The following is a 26,444-nucleotide window of genomic DNA, read 5'->3' as shown; positions in this document are numbered from 1 at the left end:
TATTTGACTCAATATAGTAATATTTATACTCTTTGGCGGCTCGGTGGGGAACTGGTTAGCATGTCCGCTTCACAGTTAAGAAAGTGCGGGTTCGATTCCATCAACGGCTGTTGCGTGTTGTTGAGGATGTCCGTTGTTGGGTCAGGAAAACTAAGATGTGGAGTAACGGTTGGTTCTTTATTGGCAAGATCTTGGGTTGTTTAATGGCAGTCAGTACACATGGCACTTCAGCAGATGTAACAACACCCTCCATCTCAGAAGGTTTTATAAAGGCGGGAAAGCGTCACCTGATCATTTGGTATCGATGTGTATTGGAGAGTCACTGCTGCGTGTGTGTATTTGTGTGTGTGCGTGCGTGTGTATGTGTGCGTGTGTGGGTGTGTGTGTGTTGTTGTAAGGCGGTCGTAGTTGAGAGCGCCATGAGAACGTTAAAGGGGCAAGTGTGGGCGTGGATTGTATATATAAAACCCACGCCCTATGATGAGGTGCGCCCTATGTGTGTTAAACACAGTCATGGCACACATAACTGAGACTGCGCCTTTTATTACAGTGCACGTTTTAATCGTGAAAATACGGTAACTCGTCAGCGTTGGTTTACTGCAATTTGACGACAAACCGCAAAACTATTGGACATGGAAAGTATCATTTATTGGCGCGACTAAAGACTTACGTAAATTTATCAGAAAGAGAGGAGTTCGACCTACTAACAAGGTGGCTAGGTCCAAGATCTGCAGAACAGGTGAAAAGGGTTCATGCAGTACCCGCTGGAGGCGTAAAGATGATTTGGGAACGGGTTGAAGAGTGTCACCGTTCCTCAGAAGCAATTGAGGACACACTGCTAAACAAGATAGAGGAGTTTCCAAGGCTAACAAACAAAGATACGAGCCAGCTAAGAGCTAAGAGACCCGGGAGACATCTTGTAGGAGCTATTGTTGTCAGGTTTGGATCAGGGAGAGGACTCGGATGCAGAGTGCCAACAAAAAGGTATTTATTCGAACAGGCTGGAGACAGCACAAAAAAACAAAAGCGCCTCAAAAAGAGGGAAAACAAGTTAAAGTTAAAGTCCCAATGATCGTCACACACACATCTGGGTGTGGTGGAATTTGTCCTCTGCATTTAACCCATCCCCATGTGATTTTAATCCATCCCCTGGGGGTGAGGGGAGCAGTGAGCAGCAGTGGTGCCGCGCTCGGGAATCATTTGGTGATCTAACCCCCCAATTCCAACCCTTAATGCTGAGTGCCAAGCAGGGAGGCAATGGGTCCCATTTTTATAGTCTTTGGTATGACCCGGCCGGGGTTTGAACCCACAACCTTCCAGTCTCAGGGCAGACACTCTACCACTAGGCCACTGAGTTGGCTGGAGACAGCAAAAACCAAAAGCACCTCAAAACGAGGGAAAACACGGTGGCAGAAAAAAAACCTGAAAAACACAGGGCTCAGGCTTGACAAAAAAAAGGTATCTTCTAAACTAGGTTCTCTAAAGTGATATCTGTTACTCACGCGATCGCTGGTGCTCAAGACGGGACAAGACGCACTGGCACAAGACAAGGGGAAGACGCTGGCTAAATACACATAGAAAGGTGAGGACACAGGTGCAGACAATTAGGACCAAAGACACAGGTGCACACAATTGGGATCAGGGAAGACAAGTAGCCTGACACACAGAGGAAGGACCCACGAACTGAAACGAGAGGAGAGTTACCAAAACAAAACAGGAAGTGACAATACGACGAACAGGACAAGACAAAAACAACTCACAAAACATAACAGCATGACAATTGTGGGAGCTAAGTCAGATGATTGATTGATTGATTGATTGATTGATTGATTGATTGATTGATTGATTGATTGATTGATTGATTGAAACTTTATAGATCCCCGGGAGTGGGGAAATTCAGGCCCCGCTCAGCAGTATAGAGCGGGTATGTAAAAGACACTCAGATGACATGAGCGCAACTCAATAGGCTCCTATAAGGCTGCCACACAACGGCGCCACAAAGAAAGCCAGTAAGTGCGAAAGTTAAAAGCCATCAAACCAAAGCAACAAGACAAAGGAAAAAAGTAACACCGGCCAACCAGCCCCCTTCAATTCCAAAGTACACCCCAAAACACGCAAAATAGCCTCCACGGGGTCCATAAACAGGTGTAAGGGCAGTCAAGTTCAACGGCGCCCAATGGACCGTGGTCGTAAATCGGTAAAACATCACAAAACAGGCAAACGTGTGAGCAGCGTCCTGGGCACCTAGTCGTCGCACGTGCAGATAGTCACCATGGGGCTGGTACGGCGAAGGTCATTGGCTTCAACGAGCACGAGGGAGCGGACCTCCCACACGGGTCGCGGCTGCGAGGCCAAAGCGAGGGATCTGGTCAGCACCGGCCGGATGAACAGGATGGCCGTCGTAGAGTCACGCCGGTCCCGACCAATGTGTGCAGCCATCCCATCTCCCAGGGAAAAAAAATATCCGATCCGAAACAATCTGCACACGCCGAGGTGCGATAGAAGGCACCAGCATTGCCGAATGGACAAATAGAAAGAAAGAAAAAGGAGAAAAGAAGGAAATAAAGAGGAAAAGAGAGAACACTGCTGGGTGGCTGCCACCCACAGTGGCGCCAAACCCCCCAAAAAAAGGCCTTGCATATTAGGTAACCGCTCGTGGTGTCCGACAATTAGTGGATTTTGAAGTTTCTCTTCAGAGAGAATCTTTGGCCACAAAGTGAGTAGGAGACAGGTTTTTCACTAGTGTGTGTTCTTGCATTTGATTTTAAGTTTACTTTCTGAGAGAATATTTGGCCACAAACTAAACAGGAAAAAGGGTTCTCACCTGTGTGTGTTCTTGTATGTGTTTTGAACTGTCCCTTCTCTGAAAATCTTTGACCACAAACTGAGCAAGAAAAACGGTTTTCTCACCAGTGTGGGTTCTTGTGTGTCTTTTTAAGTTTCCCTTTTCTGACAATCTTTGGCCACAAACTGAGTAAGAAAAAGGGTTTTCAGCTGTGTGTGTTCTTGCATGTGTTTTTAAATTTACCTTCTGAGAGAATCTTTGGCCACAAACTGAGCAGGAAAAAGGGTTCTCACCAGTGTGGGTTCTTGTGTGTCTTTTCAAGCTTCCTTTCTCTGAGAATCTTTGGCCACAAGCTGAGCAGGAAAAAAGTTTTTCACCTGTGTGTGTTCTTCCATGTGTTTTTAAGTTTACCTTCTGAGAGAATCTTTGGCCACAAACTGAGCAGGAAAATGGTTCCTCTCCTGTGTGTGCCCTTGAATGTGTTTTTAAGTGTCCCGTCTGAGAGAATCTTTGGCCACAAACTGAGCAGGAAAAAGGTTTCTCATGGGTGGGGGTATTTGTGTGTGTTTTTAAGTCACCCTTCTGTGAGAATATTTGGCCAGGAACTGGGCAGGAAAAAGGTTTCTCAACTGTGTGTGTTCTTGTCATTATTTTTAGGTGACTGTTCTGCGAGAATCTTTGGCTACAAACTGAGCAGGAAAAATATTTTTCACCTGAGTGTGTTCTTGCATGTAGTATTTTTAAGTTTACCTTCTGAGAGAATCTTTGGCCACAAAGTGATCTGGAAAAAGATATCTCACTGGTGTGGGTTCTTGTGTGTGTTTGCAAGTCACCCTTCTGAAAGAATTTTTGGCCACAAACTGAGCAGGAAAAACGTTTCTCCCCAGTCTGGGTTCTCATGTGACTTGTTAAGTGCCTCTTCTGAGAGAATCTTTGGAAAAATGTTTCCCTCCTGTGTGTATTCTTAGGTGTAGTTTCAAACTCCTCTTATGAGCAAACATTTTCCAACACTGAGAACATTTCCAGTGTTTGGTATAAAATATCAACTTCTGACTCATCATCTGCAGCATCAGAAGCATGTGACAACATGTCATCACAATCTGATGTTGGAGCTAAGAGGTCGTCTGCTTGCGATTCTCCACGGTGGGCTCCATTATCTTCTGTTGTCATGTGTTGACGAGAGCTGCTTCTTGCAGGCTCCGCCCCTTTGCTCACCTCACGTTGACCCTCATCTATACTTTTCAACGAGAGACAAGTTGAGGGCATACTGTAGATATCCTCTTCTTCCTTCTCTTTCCCCTCCTCTTTTATCAAAGTTGCTCTGGTTCGGCCTCCTGTTTCTCATTAATCATGGCTGTTCCTGGCTGTTGTCACATTCAAACTTGTACATAAAACCCAGCGCTTCAACCACCAGCTTCAACCACCAGCTTCAACCAGAGGTTCGAGCACGCTAACTGATTCTCAAACTTGGCCAAGCTATCTAGCCTTGCTTGCTCGCAGAATAGTAGCATGGGAGGTAAACGTGGTGACATCCTGATTTCCACTTTGTAATATCAGAGTCAGAGTCAGAGTCAGCTTTATTGTCAATTCCTTCATGCTAAGACACACAAAGAAACCGAAATGTCGTTCCCCCTATCCCACGGTGACGAGACACAGCACACGATCAACACACAAGTAAAACAACGGGGGAGAGAGTTCAGGACCCCAACAGCCTGGAGATCACAAACTTCGCCAGTGGTGCAGTGCTGGCATCCCACAACAGAGTGCCGGCACCATTCGTCACGGATGTAGACGCACAGTCCACCTCCTCGCGATGTTCCCCCTCGTACAATGGCCCGGTCCGCCCGATAGCACGCCATCCGCTCCAGACGCACAACAGTCACGCACTGTCCGGTCCGTAGAACTCAGCAGGCATGTTGATGTCCAGCGATCGAACGTTCGACAGAAGAATGGAAGGCACGGCCGGGCGAGCTGGGTTGGCCGCCAGCCTGGCCCGGACGCCCAACCGGGGGAGGAATAGCAGGCGAGTCCGGCGACGCTCCAGGACGGAGCAGACCGAGCGCCTTTAATGTCCCCGCTTCAAAGTCCAGATCGCCACAAAACTCGCTTTCGCCGATGTCGAGCAGAACCAGCCCGCCGCACTTGTAGCACAACCCGGTACGACGAGACGAACACACAAAACTGTCGGACAAACCCACATTAAACGACAAAACAAAACACCGATCGGGACAGAGAGAGGCCGCAGCGTGCGCACGCGCCGCCATCTTACTTATTGTAGTTGAATAGTGTTTAGTTTTACAGTAGAACAGGCCTTGTAGCTCAGTGGTTAGAGCACTGGTCTTGTAAACCAGGGGTCGTGAGTTCAATTCTCACTGAGGCCTGATTGTATACTAAGCATTTACTGCGCAAGCTCGATTTATAAGAGTTGAGGGTGTAATTCCACATATCTTGTCCATGGTACTGGTGACCAGCAGTTCTGTGATGAGTTGTTATTGTCTTTGAGGATCTTAAGGGAAATTTTATAATTTCTCACGGCACACAAATGTGTCCACACTGGATGAGAATCACTGGCTTACAGTCCTGTTTAGACTACATTTTCAAGCGTTTCTTTTGGTCAATCTTCTAAAAGGTTGACACAGTTTTGCCAAGCAAGGCTGCGTAGCTCAGTCATAAGAGCACTAGAATTGTAACTCAGAGGGTGTGAGTTAAATTCCCACTAGGGTCTGACAGACAGCTACATCTGTTAACCCTGCTTGGTTGTAGTGTGTTTGAATTTTTGATTAGCGGTAGGTGTTAAAGCCTCATTGCTAGCAAGAGAACTGGTCTTGCAAAAAAAGATTCACTCGCTGTGTCTAAATTCACAAGCTGCATCCTCAGAAAGTCTTTTTTTTGCCAATTATCAGGCTGCATGACATGACTTCCGGTGCGACGCGAACGCACGTCATGTGACACACGAATTCAGCCTTGAAACTGTCATTCTTTAAATGGCGATGGATGCTGAGCGGAGACTACATATATTTTAAAGTCATTTCCCATATTACTCTTTCAAATATCTATTCAGAAACTCTGAACATATAAGGACATATTTATTGAGAGAAAACAGGGCAGGAGGGGGAGTTTGTTCCCCTCAGCAACTGGTTAATCAATATAGTCTACATTCCAACATAATCATACAATCAAGAACAGTGGAGCCTCGGTTTTCGACCACAATCCATTCAAGAAGGCTGTTCCAGAAGTGAATCGTTCAAATTCCGAATAATGTTTTCCCTTTACAAATAACGGAAAAAAAATGTATCCATTCCAAGCAAAAAAACCCGCCTTTTTTAACCATTTTTTTCATTTGCGCACTTTTGTCCGATCGCGCAACTGCAGCGCAGCGCTGAACGCGCAACTGCACCGTGCTGGTCGCATTATTGTGACAGAGCCGTCGCTGAAATTTAGAAAATATTTTTAAAGTCCTGATGTATTTTCCAAAATTTAAGTGGACCTCAGTGCGCAGGGAGCTTAATTTTGTCCGATCGCGCAACTGCAGCGCACCGCCAAACGCGTAACCGTAGCGCGCCGCCGACCGCGCAACTGCACCGCGCTGGTCGCATTATTGTGACAGAGCTGTTGCTAAAATTTAGAAAATATTTTTAAAGTCCGAATGGACTTTCCAAAATTTAAGTGGACCTCAGTGTGCAGGGAGCTTAATTTGGTCCGATCGGGCAACCGCAGCGCGCCGGACGCTCACTGTCGCATTGCTTTAGGAGCGTCTTTGTGTTTTAGGATGGCTTTACTGCTCCCACTTGCTTCCTTTGGAGGCATGATTAGAGTTGATGCAATCCTCAGAGTAAGGAGAATGTAATAACGAACGGAGTCAGTTGGCATGCGGGTCCTCTCGGCTCATCTCGCGAGGTTCGACAACCGAATTTCGTTCGACATCCGAGGCAAAAAAATCTCGAATTTTTTGTTCGAATACTGATTTGTTCGAGAACCGGGACGTTTGAAAACCGAGGCTCCACTGTAATTTGTCAACCCTAACAATCTTGGGCCAGGAACTGAGAAGGACTAAGATTTCTCACCTGTGTGTGTTCTTGTGTTTATTTTTAAGTGACTGTTCTGAGAGATTCTTTGGCCACAAACTGAGCAGGAAAAACATTTCTCACCTGTGTGTGTTCTTGCATGTGTTTTTAAATGTCCCTTCTGACAGACTCTTTGGCCACATCTTTTTTGATGAAAGGACACACCTTGTCCTTTTGCTCGTTAGGCATGGCTGTTCCCGGCTGTTGTCACATTCAAACTTGTACATAAAGGAGAATCAAAATCAGGACTCGATCCTGCTTTCCAACACCAGCGCTTCAACCAGCTATGAGGTTCGAGCACACTAACTGGTTCTCAAACTTGGCTCAGGTATCTTGCTTTGATTGCTCGCAAATTAGTTGCATGGTAGTTAAACGTGCCTGTTGATTTGTGACACAATCTGATTAAATTTCGCAATATTGTACAGGAATAGTTTATAGTTTATTAGTAACAGCCATAGAGCAGGCCTTGTAGCTCAGTAGTTAGGGTACTGGTCTAGTCACCAAGGGGTTCTGAGTTCAATCCTCACTGAACCCTAATAACATACTTAATGTTTGCTGTGCAAGCTGAATTTATAATAGTTGAGGGTGTACACGTGTCTTGTCCATGGTACTGGTGACCAGCAGTTGTGTGATGAGTTGTTGTTGTCTTTGGGGACGTGAAGGGAAATTTTATAGTTTCTCATGGCACACAAATGTGTGCACACTGGTTGAAAATCACTGGCCTAGAGTCCTGGTTAAAGTACATTTTCAAGAGTTTCTTTTGGTTCATCTTCTAAAAGGTTGACACAGTTTTGCCAAGCAAGGCCACGTAGCTTAGTGATAAGAGCACTAGAATTATAAATCAGAGGGTGTGAGTTAAATTCCCACTAGGGTCTGACAGACAGCTACATCTGCTAACCTTGCTTGATAGTACTGTGTTTGAATTTTTGATTAGCGGTAGGTGTTGAAGCCTCATTGCTAGCAAGAGAACTGATGCAAAAAAGGCGTCACTAGCTGTGACCAAATTCACAGGCTGCATCCTCAGAAGGTTGGTTTTTGGGCCAGTTATCAGGCTGCATGACGTCACTTCCGGCGCGACGCGAACGCACGTGACACAGAGGATGACGATTTCAATGAATTTAATAATTTGGAGTGACACGGATGATCCGATAAATTTGGCATTTATGTTAGTTATTTGGTATATAGTTGATTGATTGATTGATTGATTGATTGATTGAAACTTTATTGATCCTGTTAGGCTAGGGATTTTAGCTATTGATCTGACTCCAAATTACGATCAACACTTAACACATGAGTCGTTATGTCCTAATCCACACACCGGTACACCTAACAATTTTGCGAGTTCGTTCTGTCAAAGAGAAGACCAATAAATCAATCAGGCCGAATTTACCAATTGTTTAATCCTGACAAAGCAAGCTAATACAGGCGCCTGGGTCTCGGGTCCTTAACACCAAAAAACTCGTGTGCCTTCGTGACCGTCAAAGACAACACATTCTTCCGGGTTGCCCAGTTTTAAGATACCACAATATGAATATTCAAGCATGCAAAATATTGTGTGGTGATTGGTCGATGGTCATCTCCTCCTCGTTTGGGTGTTTTTCCGCTGCTCAGCGCAGGTGTCTGGTCTCAGTTGTGGGCGGTTGGGTCTGGACCACCAAGACGAGTTGTTATTCGCGTTCCTCTCGAGATGTCCTTGTAAGATGTCCTCCCTGTCTGGACATCCTGTTCCACAATACTTTGTTGAAAATAAGTTCATGCAGTTGCCTGCACATTCCTTTCCACTTATTATGTGACCACACGAGTACATTACTACTGAAAATTATATTGATATGATTATAAGTCTAGCGCCGCCTTAATAAAATATGTTTGCAAACTGGCGAAAGCACATTTCCCTTTAATCCCAAGGGTGGGGAAATTCAGGCCCCAGCATTATTCATACCATATAAAAGATATATAAAAGACACACACATGACATGAAAGCAACTCAATAAGGCTGCCACACAACGGCGGCACAAAAAAAGCCTTTAAGTGTGAAAGTTAAAAGCCATCAAAGCAAAGCAACAAGAAAAAGGAAAAAAGTAAACGCGGCCAACCAGCCCCCCTCAATACCAAAGAACACCCCAAAACACACAAATTAGCCTCCATGGCTGGGGTCACCAACACGGTGCCCGCGGGCACCAGGTCGCCCGTGAGGACCGCATGAGTCGCCCGCAGGACTGTTCTAAAATTAGCTCATATCGCGGCACTCGTCAGTGAGCTGCATTTATTTATTTTACAGTCAAACCTCGGTTTCCGAACGTCCCGGTTCTCGAACAAATCTGAATTCGAGCAAAAAATTCAAGATTTTTTGCTTCGGTTGTCGAACAAAATTCGGAGGTCGAACCTCGCGAGATGAGCCGGGAGGACCCGAGAAAACCCGACCGCGCGGCCCGGATGCCGACTGACTCCCTTGTTATTGTATTTTCGTTACTTTGAGGATTGTATCAACCCCTAATCATGCCGCCAAAGAAAGCAAGTGGGAGCAGTAAAGCCATCCTAAAACACAAAGACGCACTTAAAGCAATGCAACAGTGAGCGCCCGGCGCGCTGCGGTTGCGCGATCGGACCAAATTAAGCTCCCTGTGCACTGTTGTCCACTTAAATTTTGGAAATTATATCAGGATTTTAAAAATATTTTCTAAATTTCAGCGACGGCTCCGTCACAACAATGCGACCAGCGCAGTGCAGTTGCGCGGTGGGCGACGTGCTACGGTAGCACGTTCGGCGGTGCGCTGCAGTTGCGCGATCGGACAAAATTAAGCTCCCTGCGCACTTGGGTCTACTTAAATTTTGGAAAGTACATCAGGACTTTAAAATTATTTTCTAAATTTCAGCGATGGCTCTGTCACAATAATGCGACCAGCGCGGTGCAGTTGCGCAGTGGGCGACGCGCTACAGTTGCGCGTTCGGCGGTGCGCTGCAGTTGCGCTATCACCAAATATGCGCAAATGAAAAAAATGCTTAGAAAAGGCGGGTTTTTTTTTTTGTCTTGAAACGGATTAAAAAAATCCATTATTTGTAATGGGAAATATAGATTCGGAATTCAACCGATTCGCTTCTCGAACCGCCTTCTGGAACGGATTGTGGTCAAAAACCAAGGTTTGACTGTATTTTTGCTATTCTTGTTAAAATCACACTTACATGTGAACTGGAAATGACAATAAAAACACATAGTGAAAGCCAAATTGAGCAAATTGGCTATTTTAGAAGTGTGTGTCAAACTGGTACCCCTTTGCCTCAATCAGTACCCAGGAAGTAGCTCTCGGTTTAAGAAAGTTTGGTGACCCCTGATCTAAAGAAACACGACGTTACAGACAGATGACAACACAAGATATTATATAAACCATCCTAACTACGAAAATTAATTAATATAGCCACAGTGTTTGAACACTTAAACAGCGACATGAAGACAGAGAGCAGTTCTGTCTAACCGCATTGCCTATCAACATAGGCAGCCGTGTAATTACGCAATCCTCAGAGGAGGCGACAGGACGTTGGGTCCTCCGAGCAAACCGTCTTCGGTTTTAAAATAACTATAAAAATTCAGCGATTTTGGTTCAAAATGATACAAAATTATTGAAATTAAAAGGAAAATGACTTTATAATAAGAACAATTGAATTTGTTTTTCCCATTTTCATGACGGCAGGGGAGGCGTGCCTTGCCTCCTCTGACCGCACGTCCCTGACCATAACTATGATAAATTTGACTTTGGCACCATCTTCTGGTGAATGTTTGGAACTGCAATAGAGGTTGACGCGATCAACCAGTCACCCCCCCTTTACCAGTTTAACAAAAGTTAATTTAAAGGAACTAACTTCTAGGTAACCTTTACTAGGCCCAAAACAGGTCACCCCTATGTCAATCTTTGTGTCAGGTTTAAGTACCATCAGACATTATTTTACAAGTCTCAAACCCCCGTACCACGGCCTGGGCAATAAACTGGACGAAGTCAGAGCCGAGCTGTCGATCGCCGAAATACTCATCATCGATGAGATTTCCATGGTGTCAAAAGACCTCTTTGCCTACGTGAATGCCAGGTTGAAACAAATCAAAGGAATTAATTTACCTTTTGGTGGCATGTCTGTTCTTGCTGTTGGAGATTTCTTTCAGCTCCCTCCTGTGAGACAATCCAAACCTCTGTGCGTGTACGATCCCACGCGGCTGGACCACTGGCGTGACAACTTCAAAACGTATTTTTATTTTATTTTTTTTTAAGTATGCCTCAATGATAACGCAGATCATAACGGATAGACATCATTTCGGAAGTCAGGAACTCATCGATCAGACGCACAAAAATTAACCAACGCCGATTTAAAGATGATGCAAAACCGTCAAAAACAGGTAGGGAAAAGTTTTAGACCCAAATAACTTCAAGTTCGATCGCTGGACATCAACATGCCTGCTGAGTTCTGCGGACCGGACAGTGCGTAGCTGCTGTGCGTCTGGAGCGGATGGCGCGCTATCGGGCGGACCGGGCCATTGTACGAGGGGGAACATCGCGTGGAGGTGGACTGTGCGTCTACATCCGTGAAGAATGGTGCCGGGACTTTGTTGTGAGATGCCAGCACTGCTCGCCACTGGCGAAGTTTGTGATCTCCGGGCTGTTGGGGTCCTGAACTCTCTCCCCGTTGTTTTACTTGTGTGTTAATCGTGTGCTGTGTCTCGTCACCGTGGGATAGGGGGAACGGTATTTCGGTTTCTTTGTGTGTCCTAGCATGAAGGAATTGACAATAAAGCTGATTCTGATTCTGATTCTGATAAAGAAACGTTTTCGCATTAATAACTTTTCTGAAACTTATTGGAACATGCACAAACTTGAAGACACAATTACAATTCGGGACGGAAAAACTCAACTGAAAACTAAAATGTTTAATTTAGTGTTCCAGATGTTTAATGAGGAATTGCAGCCAGATTTGAATGAAGATTAAAGTATGAACAACTAATGCAAACTCTGGATTTTGAGGAGAATCATGCACGAGAACATGAAAAATGGAATAGTTACATGTTTCTCATAAAACAATTACCGTAATTTTCGGACTATAAGTCGCGGTTTTTTTCATAGTTTGGGTGGGGGGGCGACTTATGCTCAGGAGCGACTTATATATGTTTTTTTTCACAAATTTTTACTTGATCATTAACACATCACTTACTTACAAGTATAGTTGACCACTTCACATGTTATTTTTAGTATAGTTGATCACTTCACATGCTTTGATATCTTTATCTTGAACATATTCAAAACATGAAAAATAGAGAGAAAAAATCAAATAAAGTAATTAACACTTTAAAGCGCCATATCCTCTGGACATGTCCTCTGTCACCAGGATGACATAAAGGACGAGAAATTTGATCGATGGATTTAATGATTTGGAGTGACACAAATGGTTTGATAATATTGTTGTTTATGTGATAGTTATTTAAAATATAGTTTATATATCGTTGTATGGGCCTGTGGAATAATTTGAACTGCGGCGCGGCACACGGCATTGTTGACAAAGGACGATCGATGGATTTAATGAATTGGAGTGACACAGATGGTTTTATAAACGTGTTATTTATGTAATAGTTTTTTTTTAAAAACTGAATGTTACGTCAGGCCCGTTCTCAGCTCCTCGTTTGTGTTTGTCACGTTAGCATACCGTATCGTTTAGCCTGTTGTTGCTCGTTCATGTCTGTTCTTGGTGTTGGATTTCGTCGAATAAATTGCCCCCCAAAATGCGACTTATACTCCGGAGCGATTTATATATGTTTTTTTTCACATTTTTGGGCATTTTATGGCTGGTGCGACTTATACTCCGGTGCGTCTTATAGTCCGAAAATTACGGTAATAACTTTTTTTTGCAGATTCTGGATGCACACTTGGTGGAACCTTGGTGCCACCTGCCTGATCGAGTGATGTAAGTAACAACTGTATATCATATCATGTTTCTATCGTCAACATTTCTGCAGTCTAATGTTCGTATTTTTCTGTAGCCTTGGACACTTGTCCAATAACATACGACCAACACCCCAAAATGCACGGTAAATCCTCAGTTTCTGCAAAATGTATTCCTTTGAATGCCCACACGATGGTGACATGCGTTTGCTTGTGCTTTTGATTTTCCAGCTGGACAAAAGAACCCCAGACTCCTTCCAAGCCGTATATCAAAAAACCACCGAATGCGTTTATGTTATTTATGAAGGAGCAGCGGCCTTTTGTCAAAGCTCAACTTGAAAATTCAAGCGGAGAGCGTACAGACAGCGCATCCGTTAATAAAATCTTGGGGCAGATGGTAAGTACGATGCGCACGCATTCACGCGCGCATGTTTTTTTTTGACACTTTCTCATTAAATCCACAGTTGAAGTCGCTCACGCAGGACGAGCAGGAAAAGTACTTTAATGAATCGGATCGGCTCAACCAGATCCATGCCAGCTTGCACCCGGATTGGTCCTGTCGAGATAACTATGTGAGTTAGAATCCATCGGAACAATTAAAAAAAAAAAAAAATGTGTTTTTGTGTGAAATGACATGATTTTGTGTTTTGTGCAGGGTCAAAAGAAAAAGACAGTGTGGTGCAGTACCAAAAAATCCGAACGCACCAATAATGTCCAACCGCATGCTTCTTTGATGGGCAATAATAATACAGGTACGTCTCAGAAAATGTTTCTTTGAATTTTTTGAACTGATCACCTGACAGAGCGTGTCAATCCAAACTGAGCATTCTGTTTAGTGATGGAAGACTCGCAGTGAATCTCATCTCGGGAGTGACTGGCGTTTTTGTGTTTGCAGTGCGTGTACCTGACATCCCCGCACCGGCACCCCCCCTCTGTCACGTTCAGCCACTTTGAGGCACGCAAAGCGGACCTGACTGGCCACTTGGCGGTGCCGAGGCAGCCCTTCTTGCCAGATACGAGCATTTGGCAGGCAGGGCCTAATGAGGACCCTGGCTGCACCATCGGTAGGGGTTCTGAGTTGCCTCCATCTTCGTCCTCATCCTCATGCATCGGCAGCCTGTATGAGAACGACCTGACGACCTCCGGCCTATTTAAGGAGTTGGAGGAGCTGGAGATGTCCACTAGCTCCTTCTGGGATTCACCCTTGTGTAGCAGCAGCTTGCATGAGGACGAGGACGACCTGACCTCCGGCCTATTTAAGGAGTTGGCCGAGGTGACCTCGGACTGCTTTTCGAGTTCACCCTCAGACACCAGCAGCCTTCATGAGGACGAGGAGGATCTGACCTCTGCCCTTTTTAGGCAGCTGGTAGCTTTGCAGGCAGCTGAGGCGTCCTCAGCCTCCTTTTTGTCTTCCTACCTCATTTAGGGGATGGAAACAGAGACACAATGAATTGATTCTTTTTACGAATGTTTTGATATACATGATAGATTTCTTCTTTTTATCTGCTTCTATATAATCTATTAACTGTTTCCTTTTAACTCTTTTAATGACCGATTGGTCTAACTTTATTCTTAATATTTTACAATTGCAATTTACCATTGCTTTACAAAAGTTGTTTTATCTGTTTTATCTATTTTTAAAATGAATTTTATTCGGTGTAAATTTCCCTTAAACACAAATGCACTTGATTTTGAGAGGTGGCTCGCATAATCCAAAATCTTTTGTCCATCTATCTGTCACAGCATTTTGGCGAAAGTCAAAATGTCTTCTCTACCTGGATGTCCTAATATTAAGAAGAGTATTTGTATCTTTAAAGAGAAATAGCTCCTTTACCATATCCATTGTCAAAAGGAACAGAGAAAGGTATGAGAAACACAGTCGAGACATTGAAGATGCCATCCAAGAGATGGAGGACAGTGGGCTCGTCATAGACGAATGGTGCCACCTGGCTCCCGAGAGTGAGTTGCAAAGACTCGAATGCGTTGAGGAAATCAACACAAGAGAGGACCCAAATGACACCGTGGAGGAAAATGTCCCGGACTATAACGTCAGGTCCGAAACAACACAAATGTCCAGAGATGGGACCAAGTCACACATGTGCAAGTCTCAAGTAAGTCTCAAGTCTTAACCTTCAAGTCTCAAGTAAGTCCCAAGTCATTTTTGTCTTGGGCAAGTCAAGTCAAATCAAGTCCTTAAATAGGTCAAGTCAAGTCCAAGTCAAGTCTTTAAATAGGTCAAGTCCAAGTCAAGTTAACTGTAGTTTTTATTTATTAACTTGCTCCATATTAAGTCATATTTACTTAATTAAGTTTCATCATCATATTCATTGCATTAAAGCTATATATACACACACCTATTTAGATAAATGAAAAGCACTTATTTGGCAGAATGGCTCTTCAGACGACAGACAAAGTTTGAAGTTGTCGTCTGGCTGTGCGAAATGTTTTTGCTGCATATCACGCACTGTGCTGTCCGTCTTTTGCCATCATAAAAGTAATTGCGATAGCCGAAGGTGTTGACTCGCGGTACCGCTCCCGCTGACATGTCTGATATAAAGGGGCATGATTCTCCAATAAACACGTTCGGTAGGTAGACAGGGCACGACTGATTGAGTGACAGGGTAGTGATCCAATCATGACAACGCCATTCTCAGCCTGCGCTCCTACTGTGTTATCGATATTATTTTTTTTAAATGTATTATTAATTTTATATTAAAATTGAAAACATAAACTAAATAACACTGAAGTCATTCAAGTCATCGTGTCTCAAGTCAAGTCAAGTCCCGAGTCTTTAACTTCCAAGTCCAAGTCGAGTCTCAAGTTTTTTCATTTTTTGTCAACTCAAGTCACAAGTCATCAAAACAGCGACTCGAGTCCAAGTCACAGTGACTCGAGTCCCCATCTCTGATGTTGCATTATAAAAGGGTTTTAGATATTTGTGGCTCCAGACAGGTATGTTTTTTGTATTTTTGGGCCAATATGGCTCTTTGAACATTTTGGGTTGCGAATCCTGACCTAGGGTTAGGGAGGCCAACTATGGTTTCAAACTAGGGCCAAGGTTTCCAACTGGGGTTTCCAACTGGGGTTTCCAACAAGGATGAGGGTTTCCAACTGGGGCTAGAGTTAGGGCTATATAGAAGCGTGTCCCGTGTGAGGGTCGAACTCACGACCTTCAGATTATGAGACTGACGCTCTACCACCTGCGCCAACGAGGCTATGCACTTGCATTTTGACAATTGTTTTTTACTGTAAAACGAATTCAACCACAGCCCATTTCCATTAAACTGAACTTGGCTAGGATTTCCAACTAGGACGAGGGTTTCCACCAAGAACTAGACTGTGTAAAAAGCATGCCCGGTGTGAGGATCAAACTCACAACCTTCAGATTATGAGACTGACACGCTACCGCCTGCGCCGATGTGGTGCCGGTACTAAAATGCTATTTTACTGTCAAATTGATTCAACCACCGGCCATTTCCATCAAACTGAACTTCATCAAAAGAAAAAGTTACTTTTGTCTGAGCATTCTCAAACTAGGGTTTCCAACTCGGGTTCGGGTGACCAAGTAAGGTTTCCAACTGGGGCGAGGATTTCCAACTAAGGCTCGAGTTAGAACTAAATAAAAGTGTGCCTCGTGTGAGGGTCTAAGTCACAACCTTCAGATTATGAGACAGACACGCTACCACCTGCGCTAACGAGGCTATGAATGTTAGGTTTTACAAGCTATTTTTACTGTGGACTATGGAAAACAGTGCCCTGTATGAGGGTCGAGCTCACAACCTTCAGATTTTGAGACTGATGCACGACCACTTGCACTAACAAGGTTATATGTCAATTGCATTACAATTCTCTTTTACTGTAAATTGATTAATCCACAGGCCATTTATGTCTGTAACAACTGTGAACACTTGCCACAAGGCTGCAGTCCTCAGAAGTCGTTGCCATGTTTCACTTGGTACAGTCATTCACATGGCTATGTGGCTTAAAGGATAAGGCGTCTGACTTTGGATCAGAAGATTGAGGGTTCAGGTCCCTTCATGGTCATTTTAATATAATTCATATGAAATCAATGACTTTATTTCAGTCTGAACCAACTCTTGTATACTGTCGGAAAGGGTTTTGGTCTCTGATTTCTTTTTTTGTTGTGCTGACTCCCCCCCAATCTCCGTTTTCAGTGCAACAAAGTGACAAAAACAAACAAAAAAATGCTTTCTCTATTGCACACTAGGGCCAGCGTTTCCAACTAGGGCTAGGGTTTCCAACTAGGGTTCCAACTCGAGGTAGGGTTTCAAACTAGGAATTCCAACTGGGGCAAGGGTTTCCAATTAGAGTTTCCAACTCGGGCTGGGGTTTTGAACTAGAGACAACATTGAACAGATGCCACTTGTTGGGAACCTTTAAATGTTTAGTCTTATCAACGAATGTGTTTCAGAGGCCAGATTTAAAACGTGGCTGCTGGTTTTCGTGAACCGAACCCATTAAAAAAAAGTGAAAGAATGAAACAATTCTTAATAGGAGAAACCCGGTTAGCTCAGTCGGTAGCGCATGAGACTCTTAATCTCAGGGTCGTGGGTTTGATCCCCACATTGGGCAGCCCACACTTGTTGGGAACCTTTGGTTCTTTAGTCTTATCAATACAGATGTGTTTCAGAGGCCACACTTTAAGCATTCCTCTATTTGCCCTAACCCATTAAAAAAAAAACTGAAAAAGTAAAACAATTCCAAGGTCAAAAAGCCTGGTTAGCTCAGTCGGTAGGGCATGAGACTCTTAATCTCAGGGTCGTGGGTTCAAGCCCCACATTGGGCTTGTTGGGAACCATTGAATTTTTAGACTTATCAAGGCCACACTTAAAACAGGGAGTCTTTCACATGGCGATGTGGCCTAATGGATAAGGCGTCTGACTTCGGATCAGACGATTGAGCGTTCGAGTCCCTTCATAGTCAATTTAATGTGTCGTGCTTTGAAATCAACAACTTTACTTCAGTCTGAACCAACTCTTGATTGATTGATTGAACTTTATCCATCCCACAGCGGGGAAATTCCCTTGTCACAGCAGCGCATATGAGTGCAAGAATAATACGAGTGCAAGAATAAAACAAGTGCCAGAATTACAAAAAAGGGTAAATAACAGACAAGGATAAACACAAGTGCTGCTAGTAGAGACGAAACACATTCATTTTATCAGGTGGCATGCATGTTGTAAAGTCTGACAGCAGAGGGAATGAAGGACCTGCGGAACCGTTCCTTCCTACACCGAGGATGCAAAAGTCTGCCGCTAAAGGAGCTCCTTAGGAACCGCACAATCTCATGGAGGGGGTGAGAGGTGTTATCCATGATAGATTTAAGCTTAATCAACGTCCTCCTCTCACCCACAACCTCAACGGAGTCCAGGGGACAGCCCAGAACTGAGCTCGCTCTTCTGACCATCTTATTCAGTCTCCCCCTGTCCCGGTCCGTACTGCCCCCACCCCAGCAGACCACAGCGTAGATGATGGCCGAGGCCACCACAGAGTCATAGAAGGTCCGGAGGAGAGCCCTGCACACACCGAAGGACCTCAGTCTCCTCAGCAGGTGGAGGCGACTCTGGCCCTTTTTGTACAGGATATGGATGTGATCAGTCCAGTCCAGTTTGTTGTTAAGGTGAACACCCAGGAATTTGTAGTTCTCCACTACCTCAATGTCCGATCCCTGGATATTCACCGGAGTGAAGATGGGTGCTGTCCTCCCGAAGCTCACAATCAACTCCTTCGTCTTGCTGGTGTTCAGCTGAAGCTGGTTGAGCTCACACCAACTGACAAAGTCCTTGATGACCAACCTATATTCCAGATCATTCCGCTCCGCGACATTTCCAACAATGGCCGTGTCGTCGGAGAACTTCTGGATGTGGCAGTGAGCGGTGTCGTGGGTAAAGTCTGAAGTGAACAGGGTGAAAAGGAAAGGAGAGAGCACCGTACCCTGGGGGACACCAGTGCTGCAGCGCACCACGTCGTACTCACATCGATGTAACCTCAAATACTGCGGCCGGTCGGTGAGGAAGTCCGTTGTCCATGCAGCCAGGCGCTCGTCCACACCCGCCTTCTCCATCTTCACCCTAAGCAGTGACGGCTAGATGGTGTTAAAAGCGCTGGAGAAAGAACATGATCCTCCCAGTGCTCCTGTTGTCCTCCAGGTGAAGCAGTGTTCTGTGCAGTAAATAAATCACTGCATTGTCCACCCCAACACCAGGCCGGTAAGCAAACTTCAGGGGGTCCAGCTGCGCTCCCACTAGGGAACGCAGGTGACCCAGGATGATCCTCTCCATAGTCTTCATCAGGTGGGAAGTCAAGGCAATAGGCCTGAAGTGGTTAGGCTCCTTGGGGCACGGCACCTTTGGTACAGGGACCACGCAGGAGGTCTTCCACAGTACTGGGACCTTGTTCAGGCTCAGGTTGAACAGGTACCTGACCACACCACTCAGCTGGTCCCCACAGTCCCTGAGCAGTCTCGGCCAGATGCCGTCTGGGCCCGGGGTCTTCCCTGCTTTGATCTTTCTGAGGTGACTCCTCACCTCAAGATCTGTAAAGGAGAGGGGGATGTCGGAAGACCGGGGTGATGGAGTGGAGACAGAAGAGTGACTCGGGGGGGGTTAGGGTTAGGGTTAGGGTTAGGGGGGGGTGAGCTGGCGGGGGGGATGGAGTGTCGAAGGTGGCAGAATGAGATGCGGATCGAGGTGAAGGGGTGGGGGGAGGCGGAATCAAATCTGTTGAAGAATAGATTGAGTTCATCCACCCGGTCCTTGTCCCCATAAACTGGTTTCCGATCAGCCCCTTTACCATGGCCCGAGATGGACTGCAGACCCCTCCATTGTCAGTTTACAGTTCATCAAAAACCAAAAGAAAAAATGCCAAGTTTTCTCTGTTGCAGATGTTTTGGTGTGTTGATCACTAAAACAATGTTAAACTGAGGAGGCCTGAAAGCACTGCTTTAACAATTCAGGAATACACAAACGTTTTGTGTGCCAAATCTTCATTACAGCCAATAGCAGAATCCTGATTAAAGGTACAAAAAGACAGACAATGACTCTGTGTTTCCACTGGTTCTTCTCTGCAAGTTCTCTGCATTTCCAGTGCAGGATGGCGGAGATCACAGAGGGGCTCAACGGTGTGGTTTGTCACATCGATGATCTGTTGGTGTGGGGGCGGGGCCAGGAAGAGCATGACACTTGACTTACTGCCGTGCTACAAAGACTGGAAAAAGCAGGCATCACACTGAATGTGGACAAGTGTGAAATCTCCAAGAGCGAAGTAGTCTTCCTGGGCCATATCGTCACAGCCGCAGGCATCCACCCTGACCCAAAAAAGACAGATGCCATCACAGACATGACAGAGCCCACACATGAGTGAATTAAGGAGTTTTCTCGGCATGGTCAACCAGCTGGGAAGGTTTATTCCCCAGCTAGCTGAAAAAGATAAACCGCTCCGTGACCTCTTCTCAAAGAAAAACTGCTGGGTCTGGGACGTGGACTAGGCAGCAGCGTTTGAAGACCGAAAGAAAGCTCTGTCCTCTCCTCCGGTGCTGGCTATGTATGACCCGGGCAGAGACACCAAAGTATCTGCTGATGCATCATCGTATGGGTTGGGGGGCGTAATTCTCCAGAAATGGGGGGAAGGATGGAAGCCTGTGGCTTACGCATCACGGTCACTCACTCCAACTGAGCGACGATACGCACAGGTGGAGAAGGAGGCTCTGGGCCTCACATGGGCCTCACATGGGCCTGTGAACGGTTTCGGGATTTCCTCATCGGAAAGGAGTTTTGCCTGGAGACCGACCATAAACCCCTTCTCAGCCTGTTCGGTGCCCAAGCACTGGATCTTTTGCCACAGAGAATCCAGGGTTTCAGGATGAGGCTGATGCGCTACTCATACTCCATCGTGCACGTACCAGGAAAGTCGCTTTGGACAGCAGACACACTTTCACGTGCACCTGTAAAATTACGCATGTCCACTGATGACCAGGACCTGATGGAGAGCACAAACATATTTGTGGACTGTGTTAGGGTTTACAGATTATCTTGATCGTATGATTATGTTGGAATGTAGACTAGAATTATTAACTTTGTTTAAACCTTTCCTTGACTCTGAAAAGTTTAACCATTCAGTTGTTGAAACTTTCCAAATGGTGTGGAAACATTCTTGCTTAGTTAGTCATCTAAAATGCTCCACTAGTTTCTGTTTCCACGACCTTGTAAAACAATGAGCTGGGACCCTCCGCACTGATTAACCAGTTGCTGAGGTGACCACCAAACATGTCCAATGTCACCCCCACCCTGCTTGTTCTTAATAAATATGCTCTTGCAAGAGGCCTGAGCCAGACCTCATTCGATCATCGCTGTACGCACAGCGACGAATGGTTCTCCATTTGCAAATGCTTAAAAAGGGCATACTGTCTCCCGTGTGGTTCTTGCAAAAATAAGTTAGAGTGAGCACCACTCTAACAGACTGTGTCACTGAGAGTCTACCTGTCAGCTCATCATATACAGAAAACCTGAAAGAGCAGTTGAAAGCCGACAGTGTCTGCTCGCGTGTCATGACCATGTGCATGGAAGGATGGCCAGCACATGCAAAACAGGAACCAGCGCTGAAAAACTACTGGCCGGAGCGAGCTACATTAACAGTGAAAGATGGCTTACTGCTAAAGGACACACGACTGGTAATACCTTCTGCAATGAGGAACGACGTGCTATTCAAATTACACGAAGGACACTTAGGTGACGTGAAATGTAAAGCACGTGCACGTCAATCTGTGTGGTGGCCGGGACTCAGCCAGCAAGTGAACGAAATAATACTGAACTGCAGGACATGCATACAAGAGCGACACAACCCAAAAGAGTCACTCATGCCATCAGGGTGCCCTGAAAGACCTTGGCAAAGGTTAGGAACAGACCTTTCTACACAAGAGGCAGAATAATCCTCTAAGGTCTGATGAAACAAAGGCAGTCTACCCTATGATCTCTGGAAAAAGGGAGATGTGGTATTATCGTATGTTGAAACTATAATATTATATAGTGCAGCGGTGGCCAACCCGCGGCTCGCGAGCCGCATGCGGCTCTTTGGCTGGTTTCATGCGGCTCTTTTACGTTCATATCAACATTTGTGTTTATTTTTCGTGCGTATTTGCTTCGCTTGAGTTCAATATGGTATTTTGGTCAAACGCGCATGCGCGTGAGGTGAAATCCCGCAAAGGAGGAGGGACAAACAGAGCGATTGATTTTGCTGGCTTTTTAATGAATGGTGACTGTGACTACGGGGGCCCATTAGGTCCAGAAAAGCTTAAAGTTGTTTTTTGTTGAACGCTATGGCAAGCCATTCTGCCTGATATGTCGGACATCATTGGCGCATTTAAAAGCTTCAAATGGTCAGCGCCACTTCAGCTCACTTCATGCCAATATCGATAAGGACTTTGCTAAAGGGACTGAATTTCGCAAGCACAAGTTTGGAGACTTTGAAAAGTCTGGCAAAAAAATAGGTACAGTTTTTCAAAAAAATTACGAAGCACTCAGAGACTGTCACACTTGCATTGTTTCAACTGGCTTGGAACATTGCACGGGCTAAAAAGCCATACAATGAAGTGGAGTTCGTTAAAATATGCCTCAGTGACGTTATTGAAATCTTGTCTCCTGAAAACGACAAACTAAAACGAATGGTCTGTCCCGCCACACATAGTAAGTGAAAAAACTTATGTTTTTGTTTGTGGAATTTGTTGAACTGAGAGTTTGTCTGTGTGAGACAATGCACACAATGTTCATTGTTGAAAATGTGGTCTTTGGTCTGTGGTTTTAGTACTGTAGGAGTCAATTTGTCATTATCATGTTGGTGCGTGACATAATAATGTCACACAATAAATTTGGCTGAGCAGAGGGGTGTGTGTGTGTATGTGTGTGTGTGTGTGGGGGGGGGGGGGTGTTCATGTGTGCTCATGTGTATGATGTGGCTCTTTGCGATGACACAGTAAAAAATGTGGCTCTTGGTCTCTGACTGGTTGGCCACCCCTGATATAGTGTGTTATTGGAGGTCTCGCATAATGTTGACAGTTGGGGGCTCTGTGGTGCGCCAGGGGCATTGTACTGCTATGTGAGACATGAGTGGGGAGAAAATAGAAAGTTGCTGAATAAAGAAGTTGCATTAGCGTTCATCTCTACTCCGTATAAACACAACAGTGGTGGACTGCGTTCGCACTCTCCCCTGGTCTTTCTGATTAAAACAAAAATCACGCTGTTAGGCTACGGATTTTAGTTATTGTTCTGACTCCAAATTATGATCAACACTTAACACAAAAATTGTTATGTCGAAATCCACACACTGTCGCAGCTAACAATTTTGCGAGTTCGTTCTGTCAAAGAGAAGACCAGTAGATCAATTAGGCCGAATTTACCAATTGTTTAATCCTGACAAAGCAAGCTAATACAGGCGCCTGGGTCCCCCGGGTCCCTCACACTAAAATTCGTGTGTTCTTGTGACCATCAAGAGACAACACATTCTTCCGGGTTGCCCAGTTTTAAAGAAACACAATATGAATATTCAAGCATGCAAAATATTGTGTGGTGATTGGTCGATGGTCGTCTCCTCCTCGTTTGGGTTTTTCCCCTGCTCAGCACAGGTGTCTGGACCACAAAGACGAGTTGTTCCTCACCGGCCTTGAGATATCCTCCCTGTCTGGACATCCTGTTCCACAATACTTTGTAGAGAACAAATTCATTGTAGCCTGCACATTCCTTTCCACTTATTAATCACCACACGAGCACACTAGAAATTATATTGATATGATTATATATGTCTAATGCAGCCTTAATCAAATATGTTTGCAAACTGCCGAAAGTACATTTCCCTTTAACGCGCAGTAGTACGCACATGGAGTTTAGGTCTGCGGTGCTGTGACACACTGAACGCTTTTGAGCATGTTATTAACTGTACTCTGGAACTGTGCATTTGCTTGCTAAACTGTATTAACCAAATTAGTCAATGCAAAATAATATGTAATTACCACGTTCCTGACTCGTTACATGATATGAACGTATCAAAACCTTTTTGTCGGCTGTAGGTCTGTCTTTTTGAAGAATGCGCCTGATTGTTGTTCCTCATACATCAAAAGTATGGATTTCTAGAAAACAACTTTTACTTCCTAAAGTAAAATGACAGATTTATATTCAAATGTCAAATATCGAACGCCACCATCGCAGTGGAGGTGAATTACACTCCAAACCACGCCAGCAACGACAAAAGCCTCAATTATTTGCGACACGAGAGATATAGAGCACTTCTGAAATTTGAGAAATCATTTGAGAAATTTCGATCGTATTTTGTTTCCCGATTTGTGTTGAATAAAGTTATGAAATCACACGTTTTCAAATAAAACACAGAGATGGGATCATTTCCCGTTCTCTCATACCAAAAGTACACGTACAGAGACATACAACTGTTTTTACCTTCAATACTCAAAATAGACGCCCAATCAATAGGTGACGCTGTTTGAAAGAATGAGCGCCGTCAGTGTTCGACCAGGTACCTACAATCCTGTGCACCAACAATGTTTGAAGTAAAAAAGACATTAATGAACACAAAATACTCGTTTAAACCTTCTATTTAGGTTGAGTCCTTCTAAGTCAGGGGTCTCAAACTCCAGTCCTCGGGGGCCGCATTCCTACATGTTTTCCAAGTTTCCCGCGTTAAACACACCCGCAGTTCATCCTCACGTTCTGCAGGAGCCTGATAATTGAATCAGGTGTGTTTAACGAGGGAAACTTGGAAAACATGTAGGAATGCGGCCCCCGAGGACTGGAGTTTGAGACCCCTGTTCTAAGTATAGTAAATCTATGAACGTCTATTGTTTGTTTTAGAAGGAATGGTTGCTGCAATTTGAGTGTGAGACCGCCTGTGAATTTGGTGAGACCAGCAGTGGGGTGGCCCGTTTTCACCCAGATTATCAGATCACACTTTTTTCTCTTCAGATCGAATAAATCTTTCGCCTTTTACTAAAGATTTCCGTGGGGAGGAACAATAAGAGTCTATCTCAATTTTTTTTTATGCTCTGCGAAAGCGGAGCATTCTTTCTCTGTGAAAATATCAGTATCGCAACGGATAGCCGCCTATATCATATTCCGTGCAACAGTCATACATTCACCTAATTTATACCGACATATACGTATGTGAACATAAACAGAGAAATAATGCCGAGTGCAGACAGACAATCACATTTAAGCCCTCGTTTATCAATGCAGTTTAATTTCTGGTGGTACCCATTTGAATGGGCACATGACAGTCTATTGTAATTTGGCAAAAAATATTGTTTTTGAATAAAAACCAATAACCACCCCCCTCAATTGCACAAGCACTCCTGCTCCTCACTTCAAGGAACACGGACTTGAGCAGATCCGCCGCGCTGTGCTTCGTTGCGACGTGGCTTGACGGACGCACCCCCCACCACGCCGTGGAGTTAGCTGGGTTTCGGCTAATGCGTGCAGATCGCAGCGCGGAGCTCACCGGAAAATCAAAGGGAGGTGGTATCTGTTTCTGTATTAATGAACGTTGGTGTACTGATGTCACGGTGTTGAAAGAGTCTTGCAGCGCTCTCCTAGAAACACTTTTCATAAACTGCCGGCCGTTCTATTCACCATGGGAGTTCTCCTCGATCGTCATGGCGGCTGCTTACATTCCGCCACACACACATGCGAGTGAAGCCACGTAGATGCTGGCTGACCAGGTGACAGACATGGAGAAACATCTACCAAATTCACAAATCATTGTTCTGGGTGATTTTAACTGGGCGAACCTCGCACACGAACTCCCCAAATACAGACAACACATAACGTGTCCCACCAGAGGGGCACAGACACTGGGCCACTGCTACACCGTAATTAAGGATGCACACCACTCTGTGGCTCGTGCAGCTTTAGGACTCTCAGACCACTGTCTAGTTCATCTGATCCCGGCCTACAGGCAGAAATTAAAGACTTCTAAGCCTGTGGTGAGGACTGTGAGGAAGTGGACAGTGGAGTCTAGGCAGGACCTCCAAGCCTGCTTTGTCTGCACCGATTGGAGAGTTTTTGAAGCTGCAACTCCAGACCTGCATGAACTCACCGACACTGTCACATCATACATCAGTTTTTGTGAGGATCTGTGTGTGGAGACCAAGACCTTCTGCATGTACAAGAACGACAAACCTTGGTTTACACCGAACCTCAGGAGGCTGCGCAAAGTCAAGATCACCAACTGATTCCCGAGCGCGGCACCGCTGCTGCTCACTGCTCCCCTCTCCCCCAGGGGATGGATTAAAATCACACGGGGATGGGTTAAATGCAGAGGACAAATTTCACCACACCCAGGTGTGTGTGTGACGATCATTGGGACTTTAATCTTTAATCAAGGAGGAGGCCTACAGGAGCGGCGACCGGGACCTGTTCAAGCAGACCAGAAACACACTGAACCGAGAGGTCAGGAAAGCCAGCAAGTGTTACGGGGAGAGCCTGGAGAGACACCTCTCTGCCAATCCTGATCCCTCAACAGTGTGGAAAGGTCTGCAGAGCATCACGGGCTTCAAGAAACGAACCCCCTGTCCTGTGGAGAGCCGAAGGCTTGCAAACCAGCTGAACAGGTTCTACTGTAGGTTTGATTGGTCCTCCCACACTACAGGACCTCCTGCAGCAC

At 45.1% G+C, this 26,444-nt stretch overlaps 1 long non-coding RNA gene and 4 other non-coding genes across 5 annotated transcripts; 3 read left to right on the top strand and 2 right to left on the bottom strand.

The window, feature by feature from the left end:
* Window positions 1-5,093: 5,093 nt before the first annotated feature.
* trnat-ugu lies at window positions 5,094-5,166 on the top strand. The gene has a single exon. It is a non-coding gene; the product is annotated as a tRNA-Thr (tRNA).
* Window positions 5,167-15,906: 10,740 nt separating this feature from the next.
* Window positions 15,907-15,979, bottom strand: trnam-cau. The gene has a single exon. It is a non-coding gene; the product is annotated as a tRNA-Met (tRNA).
* A 1,519-nt stretch (window positions 15,980-17,498) lies between these two features.
* trnak-cuu lies at window positions 17,499-17,571 on the top strand. Its single transcript has one exon. It is a non-coding gene; the product is annotated as a tRNA-Lys (tRNA).
* A 4,509-nt stretch (window positions 17,572-22,080) lies between these two features.
* Window positions 22,081-25,295, bottom strand: LOC119137934. Its single transcript, XR_005101041.1, has 3 exons — window positions 25,207-25,295; window positions 24,019-24,024; window positions 22,081-22,096 (listed from the first exon to the last, which is right to left on the bottom strand). It is a non-coding gene; the product is annotated as an uncharacterized LOC119137934 (long non-coding RNA).
* Window positions 24,731-24,844, top strand: LOC119138862. Its single transcript, XR_005101266.1, has one exon. It is a non-coding gene; the product is annotated as a U5 spliceosomal RNA (small nuclear RNA).
* Window positions 25,296-26,444: the final 1,149 nt, after the last annotated feature.

Source organism: Syngnathus acus, chromosome 19 (genome assembly GCF_901709675.1).
Source record: "Syngnathus acus chromosome 19, fSynAcu1.2, whole genome shotgun sequence".
Classification (NCBI taxonomy): Eukaryota; Metazoa; Chordata; class Actinopteri; order Syngnathiformes; family Syngnathidae; genus Syngnathus; species Syngnathus acus.
This window is presented reverse-complemented; position numbering and strand designations above follow the sequence as displayed.